Here is a 12,620-nt window from a genome sequence, read left to right on the forward strand (position 1 = left end):
GGAAAGGATGTGCTGTGGCTTCCCACACAAGTGATAGTAGCCCTTATCTGCATATGTGAAGGAGCATGCATGCAGAGGATACAGAAGCATAGGTAGTTCCTGTGGTGATGGAGGTATGCACACCACCACCAGTGCACTGGTCTAGGTCCATACAAGAAACACTCCAACAGCTTGCACACTAAATGAAGTGAAGCTGTTAGGGGTCAGACATAGAGTACCTAGACAGGGGACAATCTGGAAAGATCACCATAGAGCCCCTGTCTGGGAAGAAAGACAGACTTACATGAGTCTGAGGATGGGGCTATGTGCCACTAGGTAAACTGAGCTGATGGCACACCCTACCACTATCACCCCACTCTGCAACAAGTACATCTCCAGTACACGGTATGACCAACTGGATTCTGACTGGAGAAGGAGGAGAAAGACCGCTGGTTGGCAGGCATGCAGACAAAAAACAACTAAAACAATAAAATAAAAACAGTATAACTGCAGGGGCTCCATATTTTTTAACATACCTGATCTATATTATTAGTCTGGCAATTGGCACAGAGGGTTATGGCTGTGAGTCATAGTTCCTGTGGTTCTGGGTTTGACTCTTTCGGCTCTCCATTTGCCTACTGTGTGACCTTGAGCAAGTCTGTTAACCAGACATTGCCTCCAGATCACCCCTAAAAAAGGACTGTTTGTTGAGTATGCCAACCTGGTTAACAAATGGGTATTATTTTAATATAATATATTCTTTTAGCATCAGTTCACCACAATGTATATTGCCCAGTTAAACCCTGTATATTACATAAGCATCTGATTGTGATTCCCACAGCAAGATACTATTTAAAATTATCTCAAATTGCATCTCAAATATGTCAAATGTTTAAATAAGTATTATGCAGAAATACCAGTAATAAACAATGCCCACATGACTGACTATTACTGGATATTAGAATGTTAAGTAACAAAGTTAAGCCAAGTATTGCAAGATCTTATGGCTCATAGGAGAACTGGCATTACCCAATACTTTCTGGCATGGAATGTATTATTGCATTAGAAAATGGACTCTCTGCTCTCTCTCTCTTTCTTTCTTTTTCTTTATACAAATAACATACTTTAAGCAATGCTATTAAAAGTTTGTACTTGATTTGTTTCCTTCTTTGGTAAAAGTACTTATTACCTCCAAGAATGTAGTGCCCTGGTAATGCCCACACTAGGCATACTACCACTCTCTGTGCTTCGATTCTGATATGCCAAGCAAATTACAACTTTGGGATTACAGCATGTCAGCTCAAAATACAGACAACCTTCTCCTCCTCCCAACAAATACAAATATATGTGAGAGATGCGACTATATAGCCAAACTGGAGGCTGAGCTCTCTCGACTCAGCACTGACAAAACCAGTCAGGAGGAGAAGGTAACCACACTCACCGCAAACCCAGTCTCACATAGACCTATCACAACTGCAAACCAAACACATAAACACACAAAAACATACTCGGAGGCTCTAATTAAAAATCTACCAAAGCAACAGAGGCCTCCAAAGCAGACATCCAAGCAACCACTACCTCAAAACACAGCACATGAAACACATAGTTCTCAAAGTCAGTGTGCCAAACAATCACAGCCCTTAAGGCCAAACAACATGCCTGATACACTTGTAATAGGTGACTCCATAGTCAGACACACTGACGTCCCGCTCACCAGACTGAACAAGGACAAGGTTACAGTAAGCTGCCTGTCGGGCGCTAGAATCCGCCACATAACACAAGCACTCAGGTCACTCCAAAGCAAGTACAAATATGACTCAGTCATTGTCCATGCCGGTGTGAATGACCTGAGATGTAACTCCCTGGACTACATGAAAAGAGACATAGAGGAGCGCTCTGATTATGTAGCCCAGGCCGGTATGACCCTGACCCTGAGCAGCATCTTACCCTCACCAAGAATGATGCCACAGTACAAAGACAAAATGATCAGCTTTAACAATTGGCTCAATTACTGGTGTCATTCTAGGGGGATCCAATGTCTGTCTGCTTGGGATGACATGCTTGACAAGCCATACTGCTTCGCAAGGGACGGCTTGCACTTGTCACCCCTGGGCTTCCGGATATTGGCCAAGGCTCTTGCCACCCCCATAGTGCCTTTTTTAGGCAAGGCTCAAAAGACAAACCCACCTCCCTAGAAAACACAAGTGGAAAAAAACTAAGGGTAATGCTGCTCAATGCCAGAAGTCTAAACCTCAAGATGCACGCTCTCGAAGCCCTCCTCAGTATGGAGAACATTGATGTCTGTGCAGTGACTGAAACCTGGTTCAAGGCTCCTGAGAGCACCCCAGCACTACCAGGTTATACCTCATATCATGCTTTTCGGCCTCAAAACTTGGACCGAACCACAAAAGGAGGGGGGAGTATCCATATTCATCAAAGATACCCACACCTCCAGGTTAGTGGCAACGCACGAAGCATCGGAGACCATCCAGGTGCAACTAACCGTAGGCAAAACTGCCCTACAGTTTGTAGCATGCTACAGACCACCCTCTCAAACTCAGGAACCCCACTCAGCCTTCCTGAAGACACTGGAGAGTATGAATGTCTCTCCAAATACTATCATATTGGGAGACTTCAACTACCCAAACATAGACTGGGAGCATTACTCAAGCCCCAACACCCGAGCCCAAAGGTTCCTAGAATTCATAAACTCAAATGTGATGGAACAACTAGTCACCACTCCCACAAGAGGAGATAATATACTAGACCTGATCATCACAAACATGGGGACACAATGCTCCACACCGGAAGTATACCCCTCATTGGTGAGATCAGACCATAAATTAATCTCACTGGAAATCCACATCCCGCCCCCACCCCCAGCACAAAAGACCACAGTGAAGAATTTCTCAAAAGCTGGCTTCACACGTCTTAAGACTGAAGTGGTATCCTTCAAGGCCCCTGGGCCAGTGAAAACCACAGCCCACACCGCTGAATCCTTTATAAACGCTTTCTACGGACACCTTCAAGAATGCATGGATCATGCAATCCCAAATAAAACCAAGACCCCTTCCCCCAAAGGCAGGCGTCCTGTCTGGTGGACCCCAGCCGTAAACAAGCTTTACAACAGGAGGAGGAAGCTACTACATGACAGAGCAAAATCCCCAAAAGGGAAGGCATCTCTGATCAGTACTAGCAAAAAACTACGATCACTCATAAAATCATCCAAGGCCAACTTCGAGACAAAAATCGCAAAAGACACTAAAGACAATCACAAGGCCTTCTTTAGTTATGCTAGAAACCTGGGTGGAAACTCCCAGATATGCTCAGAGTTAGTCCAAAATGACAAAAAAATACACTGAAATCACAGACATTGCCAACATACTGGCAGACAGGTTCAGTGCAAATTTCTCTCCCCCCTCCCCCCAAAAGGAGAAATATCTATGCCAGCAGAGTGTAGCCTCCCTGACATCTCAGATGCCCAGGTGAGAGCCGCCCTCTCCAAAGCGAAAAACACAGCATCAATGGGACAAGACGGTGTCCCGGGTTGCGTGCTACATGAACTCCAAGAGGAACTAAACCTGCACATAAGGCAGCTGTTTAATCTTAGCCTTACTTCAGGATACATGCCCAAAGAATGGCGTACAGCAATAGTGGTCCCAATCCACAAAGGAGGCGCTTCTACGGACCCTGGAAATTACCGCCCCATAAGCTTGACGAGCCTGGTCTGCAAAGCTATGGAGAGGATCATTATGGAACTCATAAACAAAGACATTGGGGACCTACAGACACTGGATCCTACCCAATTCGGCTTTGTCAAGGGCAGATCCTGCCTTTTGAACCTGGTCGACTTTTTTGAAACAGTCACTAAGGCCATTGATGAGGGTAAGGCAGTTCACACAGCCTACCTTGATCTTACAAAAGCCATCGACACAATACCCCACTCGGGCATCATAGACAAACTCACCAGCTTAAATGTAAACCCATATGTCATAAGATGGGTTGCAAACTGGCTCAAGGACAGAACCCACAAGGTCAGAATTGCTGGAGCCATGTCAGACTCTAAGCCAATCACAAGCAGTGTCCCACAGGGCTCGGTCCTGGGACCCCTCTTGTTCGGCATTTATTTTTCCGAGGTGCAAGCAAACATAGGAGGATTGTGGCTAACAAAGTTCACAGATGACTGCAAACTGGGCGCCATAATTGATATTCCAGCAGACACAAGCATCCTTCAGAAAGGCCTCATAGAAATGGATAACTGGTGCCAGAGCCATGGCCTTAAACTGAACGTCAAAAAATGTATAGTCCTACCCTATGGGAAAAACAAAGTGCCCACAAATTACCACATAGGTGGTAATCCATTAAGTACGGAAGAAGTAATCAGGGACCTAGGGACCCAAGTTGACAGTAACCTCTCCTTTGACACTCACGTTGCCAAGGTGGTTAGGAAGACCTTCTATATTACCCAACTTATCATGAAAGGATTCACATCTAGATCAAGAGAGGCCATTGTGCCCCTGTACTCTTCCCTTATCAGGCCCATAATTGAGTACAACGCCCCATTTGGGATGTACCTTACCGACACCTGCAGCAGTTAGAAAGACCCCAAAAGTACCTCACCAAGAGGATCAAGGGTCTCAAACATATGTCATATGCTGCCCGGCTGAAGAAACTCCAGCTCTATTCAGTCGCATACCGCCTACTCAGAGGCGATCTATGTCTGACGTACAAGGCCATGTCCAATCCGGAATTAATGGACATGCTCCACCTCAGAAAATCCAAATCCACCAGAGCCACGAGAGCGAGAGATTTGAACCTCAACACAGAAATAAATAGGTCGTGTTGGAGGGACAGATTCATAACCCAGAGGCTCCCTATGCTCTGGAACAGAATCCCAGTCCATGTTAGGCAGAGCCCCTCACTGACTCTCTTCCAAGAGAAATCTTGACGAGTGGATGGGAGATCGTAGGTTTACCCCAGGGGTCATTTCTATGTCACTACTAGACAGAGGCACAGTAAACTAAACCCTAAATGGGCATAGTATTCTCATTCCAAGGGGTGGCGAAAGCCACACACACTCAGGCTAGGCTTATAAATGCCCTAGGGCAGATAGCCTAGTATGAACCTATGAACCTATGAAAGATGCAGCCTATAAATGGGTTACTTTGCACAATACAAGTGAGGAAGAGTTGTGGGTTAACAGAATTGCATGCTTTTATGTGTTTAGTCTAACAGTTGGTGTATAGAATCTAGACTATGAGATAAGTTATTTCTTGTGGTACAGGGTTCAATTCCCTCAGCCTTGATTTGCCTACTGTGTGACCTTGTGCAAGACTAGACAATGCTTTGAGGCAATTGGAAATCTGGGCTCGACTCATTAATGGTTTCCGGGACTGTACGGCCAGTAACTACCTATGAATCTGTGAAAAGGCCTACATGCACACCTTACACCCACATCCATGTGCATCCTGGAAAGAGGCAGACCTACAAGAAGGGGCAGTTGGAGAATACATCAGAAAATTATCTTCCTGTAAATAATGTTGTGGTTCTATTATATCTTGCTGGACATGATCACAGTCACTGATACAATGGACCCCTCATTATGAGGATGGCAAACTCCATAAGAGCAGCACCTGCCATATTCTAGATTGCAATATTTTCGGTAAGACTGTAGTCCTTACTTGCAGCTAAACCTCACAACCTTTAAGCTCAAAAGCAGATGCTTTACTAGCTGTATCACACTGGCATGAGATATTTTAGTGCAGACCCCGCCTCAGATAGTTTCATAAGCTGGAACATATGTAAACGTGTGACACTAAAAAACTGGAGCATCAAATGCAACTGACTGCTATTACTATGCATGGAATAGCAACATAAACATGAAATGTTGAATGTTCTAGACTGGTATGTATACGAATGCAGGTTATATAATGCTGTATGGAAACAGAAGTGTTTTGTCAGATTTATATGTCTTGCTAAATTAAGACCTCAGAGCATTTAGTTACAGTAGGTTTACTACTAAGGTGACAATATCCAATGGAACTAATGTAGCACAAACAATTTCATGGTAAAATCACAGCAACAGAACAGTTACACTTTAAGCACCAGACACAAGTGAACACTGCATCTTACTGGTGAAACTAAACTGCAGAAATCATGAATCACAAACTAAATATCACAATAAGAAGGAATTTATGAGCATCTAGGGGAAAACAGCAAACAAGAATATAATAAGAAAGGATAAATACACAGGATCATAGGAAGTTACTAGGCTAATGGCCCAAGGACCCTTACAAGCCTAGCAAATTTTACCCTTGTTACCATGATCAGCACCTACTGACCCTGTCCAAGAGGGACAGAGGTAGAACCTCCAGGGTAAATTTACTATTACCCATCCAATCATCCAGATTGTGTTTGAAGAGGCCCAATGAGGTGCTCTGTTTGACATGAAGTGGAGTCTATTCCAAAAGTGTGGTAACCTCTGAAAAACAAATCTGTCCCTCCAGCAGGTTCTACTGATGTCACATACCAGGTTTAGGTCTTTAGAGCAAGCAACCCCGTGTGCCATTTGACTTGTGGATGTGCACCTTATATGCAAGGCAGAGATCACCTCTGAGCAGTCTGTATGAAACAGAATAAAGTGACAAGGATTTTAGCCAATCCACACATTATAGCTGCTGAAGACCTTGAATTTTTGTTGAGAGGAACCTTTGTGGTCTCTCCAACCGGTGCAGGTGCTTTGAAAGATACATGCCAAAAGGGGTGTTGCACTCAATTACTGGCCTAATGAGTGAACGGCATGTACAAGGAGATGATAACTTCACTTTTTCTTGAGGCAATGCCCTTACTTATGAGTTGAGCCATACAGAATGCCCTTCTTACCATTCTGGAGATATGGTGATAAAAGGCAAGGTTGTTGCCAACCTGAGTGCCCACATCTCTCACCACTGAGTGCATAGTTAGGATATTGCCATTAATATGGTAATTTTCAGGAACATCGCTCTTGTTGAAAGGGATGATAATAGATTAGTTATCACAACAATATTCTTCAAAAGTATCTAAATCAGAAGATACTGCAAAATCAATAGCCAGCCTTCAGACTGTCCATCACCTTCTCAGTAGTTATCAAGTAGGACCACGCTTCCACCAGACTCCCTGCAAGAACAGTATCCTATTATGCTGATGTTTCTTTACTGACAATAAGTATTTAATGCACCAGGTATACTGCACAGGATTCTCTGTTGTACACATGCACCTGAATAAACTCACTTATTTGGGATTTCATCGACTCGACTTAGTTTATCTATTTCAGATTTCATAATTACCACACACCATTAGTGCAGCAGAGATCACTAGTCTGTATAAAAATAGTGCAACAATTTATTATAATACAAATGCAAATAAAACAGGTTCATCAAAGGAAAATAGTTTGCTGGGTTTTTTGTTTGTTTTGTTTTAATTCAATTTGCCTGGATTCCACTTTACACAGAAAACAAATGACATAATAATAAGACTTCTGTGGTTCCAAATAACAGATGTAAGGATCTCCTTTTGACCCTCACTGCAGTTAACAGCCCACAGTATATTACCAACAAACTACTAATAATCATAGGTTACAGGCTTGTGCATTGAGAGTGCTTATTATTTACTGAGTTATAAGGCAGCTGTTAATCAACAAGAAAATATCATCCAAACTTACTGTAGGAAAAAAACAGATTATATATAGTTTGATTAGATCCAGATGAACTAGTAAACTCCCAGATATATAAGAAAGGAACAGCATAGGTCAATTAAAGGGGCAGATAGATAAAGAAACAATCTGTGACACTAATGGTAAACAATATTTACAAATTTCTAATTAAAATGTATGACATAAGAGCTGTAAGTGAGAATACATTGCTGTTATAGAGATTAGCTATGCTTACTGGTAAGGTAGTTAAATGTTCCACATGGGGTGTAACCCAGATAATAATAAACTGTTAGTTAAGGTGGAGTAATTCCTAGGTTCTGGTAAAATTATTAAGAACGTTTATACAGTTGCTATAACCTCCATTTCTGCAAAAGGTTTGCTCTATGGTTTCTGTATGCTGAGGTTCATTCGGCCCTCATTACTTCATTCAGTATGTCTTCAAGCTCAGTAACTTCTGAAGGGGTCCTCTGTTTCCACTTCCTAGTGATACATTTCTTGGCTAATAGCATTACCATTAGAGTTCTTGGGGGGGGGGGGGGTATCTGTGTTCTAACCCAGATGATATAAAACTGGATAACATTCAATTTTTCCCCTAATAATTTGCCAAAAAGACTCTTAAGTTGTTCTATAAACTGCTTAAGTTTGGGACAAGAGAGGAATACATGGGTCCAGTTACCCATCCTGTGCCTTACATCTCCAACAACTGTCAGCTGCAGTACAATATATATATATATATATATATATATATATATTTTTTTTTTAGTTTATAACGGGGATTAAAGTTATGTCCAAACCCTCCATCCAAAGATCCTACATTTTCCATCTTGTGTAACTCTCTGTTGCAGCCAGCCATTAAGGTCTGTTTGGATGTCAAGTAATGTTTCCCAGCTTATCTTAACCTTTTGTATTAATGGATATTTAAGGATCAATAAAGCTTTACAATACCCCAAAATTCTTGGTTGAAATATGAGTGATCTCTCCCTAGATCATTAGATAGGTCAGTCTCACTCCTCTCTCTGTAGCATTCCATTGTTGTAACACCCTTCTTAATCATGAGTTTTCCCAGGTATAAGATGAGATAGAGATCATATTTTATTTTAATTAACATTGGCCAGCCTAAGTTTTCTCCTTTTCCCAGCACTTGGCATGAATAACACAACCCTGTTTTGCTGAGCTGATTTTTAAAACAACCCAGCATTAGATCTATTCCAAATGGAGAATAAGACAAATACTCTTTATTTCAGGTCTTCCTGCCATCTTGAGAACAGAAGAAATGGTATCCCAGAACAGAATGCCTGGATTGTTATATAAAGCAGCAAGGAGACATTTCCTATTGGCCTAGGGAAGGGTGAAAAAGATAAATGAGACAGTCTGAGACCAAAAGTGAAAGAAGAAATGGGTGCCTATAGAGTTTATGTTGTTTGAAGTATTTTTACTGATACTGTAAATGTTGTACTGATTTTCTTCCTAAGCCTCCAATGAAAACAGGTCATGACCAGCTGGAATTTGCCATGTGACAAATATGGATAAATACGTTAAGCATGCAGAATGGCTGCATCTCTTATGCACACAAGTTTGAATAATAATTTCCACATTGGATTTGATGGCTGTTCACTATCTTCTCATAAACTTTGTAAAGCCTTTTTGTGCAGCACAATCCTTCTTAAACTGCCTTTTAAAGATCCCACACCACCGTGGGATCTCAATATGGTACTGCAGTCCTTGATTCTACCACCCTTTTTTTTGTCTGCCCATGACTGTGAACTTAAATTTTTTGTCTTGGAAGACCTTATTCTTAGTTGCCATCACCTCCGCCAGACATAATTCAGCTATTGTTGATGAAACCTCCATATCTCATTTTTCTTAAGGACAGTCACTCCTTATGAACCAATGCATCCTTTTTGCCCAAGGTAGCATCACATTTAATACATTTGTGAAAGCAGCATGGCATTTTTCTGGGTACTGTTATGAAGAAGAGTGTGACAGTAGGGGTGAAAGAGAGAAGAGGGTAACAGGAGAGTAAGATGTAAGGAAAATATACAGCTGAGAAGGCAGTGAAAGGCTACTTGAGGAAGGTGATGGAGATTCTTACTTTACTGTTGTTAATTTGCTCTTCCCTGGTAAATAAAACTGAATAAATACATAAAAAATGGGAAGCAGGTGAAAAGACAAATAAGGGGACAGGGAAGACTATACAAAGTAAGGTCAGTCTAGTATAGTTCATTTTGGTCAACAAAACAGATTCACTTACCATATAGGTGATGCAACCTTCAAATCAGACACTGTTGTGCAGGACCTGGGTAATCTTGTTGATAATTCCTTATAATTTCACCATCATGCAGTTCTGAAAGCCTTTCATATGTCTCATCTAATTTCCAGTGGCATTTCCACAAGATGTAAAGTTGTCTTAATGCTCTTTTACTTGTATCTCATCAAAGCCACTATTGAATATAATGCACCTTTTGGCATGTATTTGTCTAAACAAATCAACTTGAAAGACCTCAGAGATTCATAACCAAAAGATTCAGAGGCCTCAAAAAAACGTAGAGTGACTGGTAGTCCATTCTCTACTCAGTCTCTTATAGACTACTCCGTCAATATTTGTATCTAATCTTTCAAGCCATGAAAGATCCAACCCTATTTGACTTCCTATTCCATCAAAGAACTAATGCTACTTCAAATAGTAGGTTAAAGGAACTAAACCTTCACCAGCAGATAAATAAGACATATTGGCATGATAGATTCTTATCCCAACATATATGTCAGCTCCACACTTCTCAACCTCTAAATGCAAGAAATCAGGACACAGACACACACACACACACACACACACACACACACACACACACACACACACACAAATAATGAGTGACAAACACCCAAAATCAGGGACAGTTTTTAAAAATTACTCAAAAAGTTGATAGAATGACAAGTATTGCATTAGCATGTGTTTTCTAATGGATATGAAGTCTGAAATTCAAACAGATGTCATTATTTAGTTTGTCAATAATCTTCAGTGATTTGCTATAAAACCACAAGTTTTCAGAGAAACAAACCAAAAATCTGGACATTCTGTGAAAATCTGAACAGTTGAGAGGTATGCTCAGCTCTGGTAAACTTCCACTAGATGTCAAGTAGTGTAGCACCCTTGCCGCCTTCAAGAAAAAACTAGAAATTTAATGACAGCCTCAAATTCTCCCTGTTCTATCTTGTCTTTCCTTCCTTAAGGCTAGAGAGAACTTTGTGAATAGGATTCTTTGACTAGGCTTGAAATGGTCTGTGGACTGATTGCCTAGTACTTACCTATTAGCCTAGGTACTTGGATGATATCAAAGCATATGCAGCTTCTGCTTGACCTATGCTCTCTGCCTTAATATGTGCCAAGAAATAAGAATGAAACACAGTGATTGATTATACTCCAGATCTTTGGGAAAGCTGTCCTATATGTTTGAAAAGATGTTCTCTTGAAAGTTTTAAGTCTTGAAGGCCTCAAAAGGAAAATATTCTGTGGAGTTCAGCGGTCTGTAAGAAAAGTGCACTGAGATTCAGCAAATACAGTGACTTCAAGGATATATATATATATATATATATATATATATATATATATATGTGTGTGTGTGTGTGTGTATGTACTTTATACACACACACACACACATATATATATATATATATATATATATATATATATATATATATATATATATATATATATAAATTAGTAGGCTGTAATTTGGACATACTGTAACTGGCCTTGTAGAATGATAAGTTTAAAACAGGAAGTGCTTAGTAATAAGGTTTTTGGGGTCACAGATGGCTGCAGCTTTGGTAACTCTGTAAAGGGTCTGTTACAATTTATTACAAATTAAATTATTAGTTGAGATAAACAGCATTCCTTCCACAAGTTAGCAAAGGAAGAAGATTAGTTACCTGTGTTATATTTTCCAGTTTAAAAAAAGTTTAATTCAGTACAGCAGTACAATTTATCTCTGGATCGTAGATATAGTATAACTGATGTTTCCAGAGAAGACTAGTTATTGCTCTTGCTCAAAATAATCAAACCTAAGCTGATCTTCCTCAGAGTATTAAACAGATGTTCTCTAGTACATTCCTTCACCTCATGCTTACTAATCCTCTAATCACCTACTTCCAAAGTATGCTTCTGCATCTACAGGTGCTGTTTTGATTATTTACAACACGCTGTATTACTGCTGTTTCACATTACTGTCCAAACTCTATCATTACCTATATGAAAAACTGGTCTTAAGTACCTTCCACAAATCAATTTTATACATGTATCACCACCTTTACTGGCTGGCAAGGATCTATAGACCAGGATAAATACCAGATTATAACAAATAAATAAATGGAAAAGCACAAAACTAAAAGAAGAAAAATTATTTTTGTTAGTTTTGCTATCAACTGGGTTAAGAAAGGATGACCTACTCACTAGAAGTAATACGTCATCAAAAACAGCACACTTTGGTCTTCTGCGCATTTAAAATCACAGGATGAGTATCAGCAAAGCATAAACAGTCCTGTGATTTACTTGCCTTGTAATTGCTAAGACCCTAAGATCTTATGCCTACCTGCATTTCTGCTTTTCTAGTTCTGAAGAATGCAATGCTCACCATGCTAGGTCTTTTAATCATAAATGCTTCCATATACATTCAGCACTATATGCCTGCTGAATGCACACATACAGATCCTTGTTGTCTACTAAGTACTGCAGCAGACCAAGCTGTTCCCTCACCCTGGGATGGGTGGGTAAGACACTGGTAGTTTCTTATGCCCACACTCCCTAGCTGTCTCCTCCCACCTTCCCTGGCTGGCTCTTTCATTGCTCAGGTCAATAATCGATCCTATCATCTATAGTGTTGGTTACTGCTTCAACCCTTTGCACCCCATTCATATTCTGACTGCACCTTACTAAGACAGCCTGAAATGGCATATA

General features: G+C 40.7%; 1 protein-coding gene across 1 annotated transcript in view; it reads right to left on the reverse strand.

The window, feature by feature from the left end:
- The window catches only part of ACAD11 (acyl-CoA dehydrogenase family member 11), a 1,831,981-nt gene that overhangs the window by 833,944 nt on the left and 985,417 nt on the right, over positions 1 to 12,620 (reverse strand). The gene's annotated exons all lie outside the window — the stretch shown is intronic.

This window comes from Protopterus annectens, chromosome 2.part0 (assembly GCF_019279795.1).
Source record: "Protopterus annectens isolate FY-2018-M chromosome 2.part0, PAN1.0, whole genome shotgun sequence".
NCBI classification, from domain to species: Eukaryota; Metazoa; Chordata; order Ceratodontiformes; family Protopteridae; genus Protopterus; species Protopterus annectens.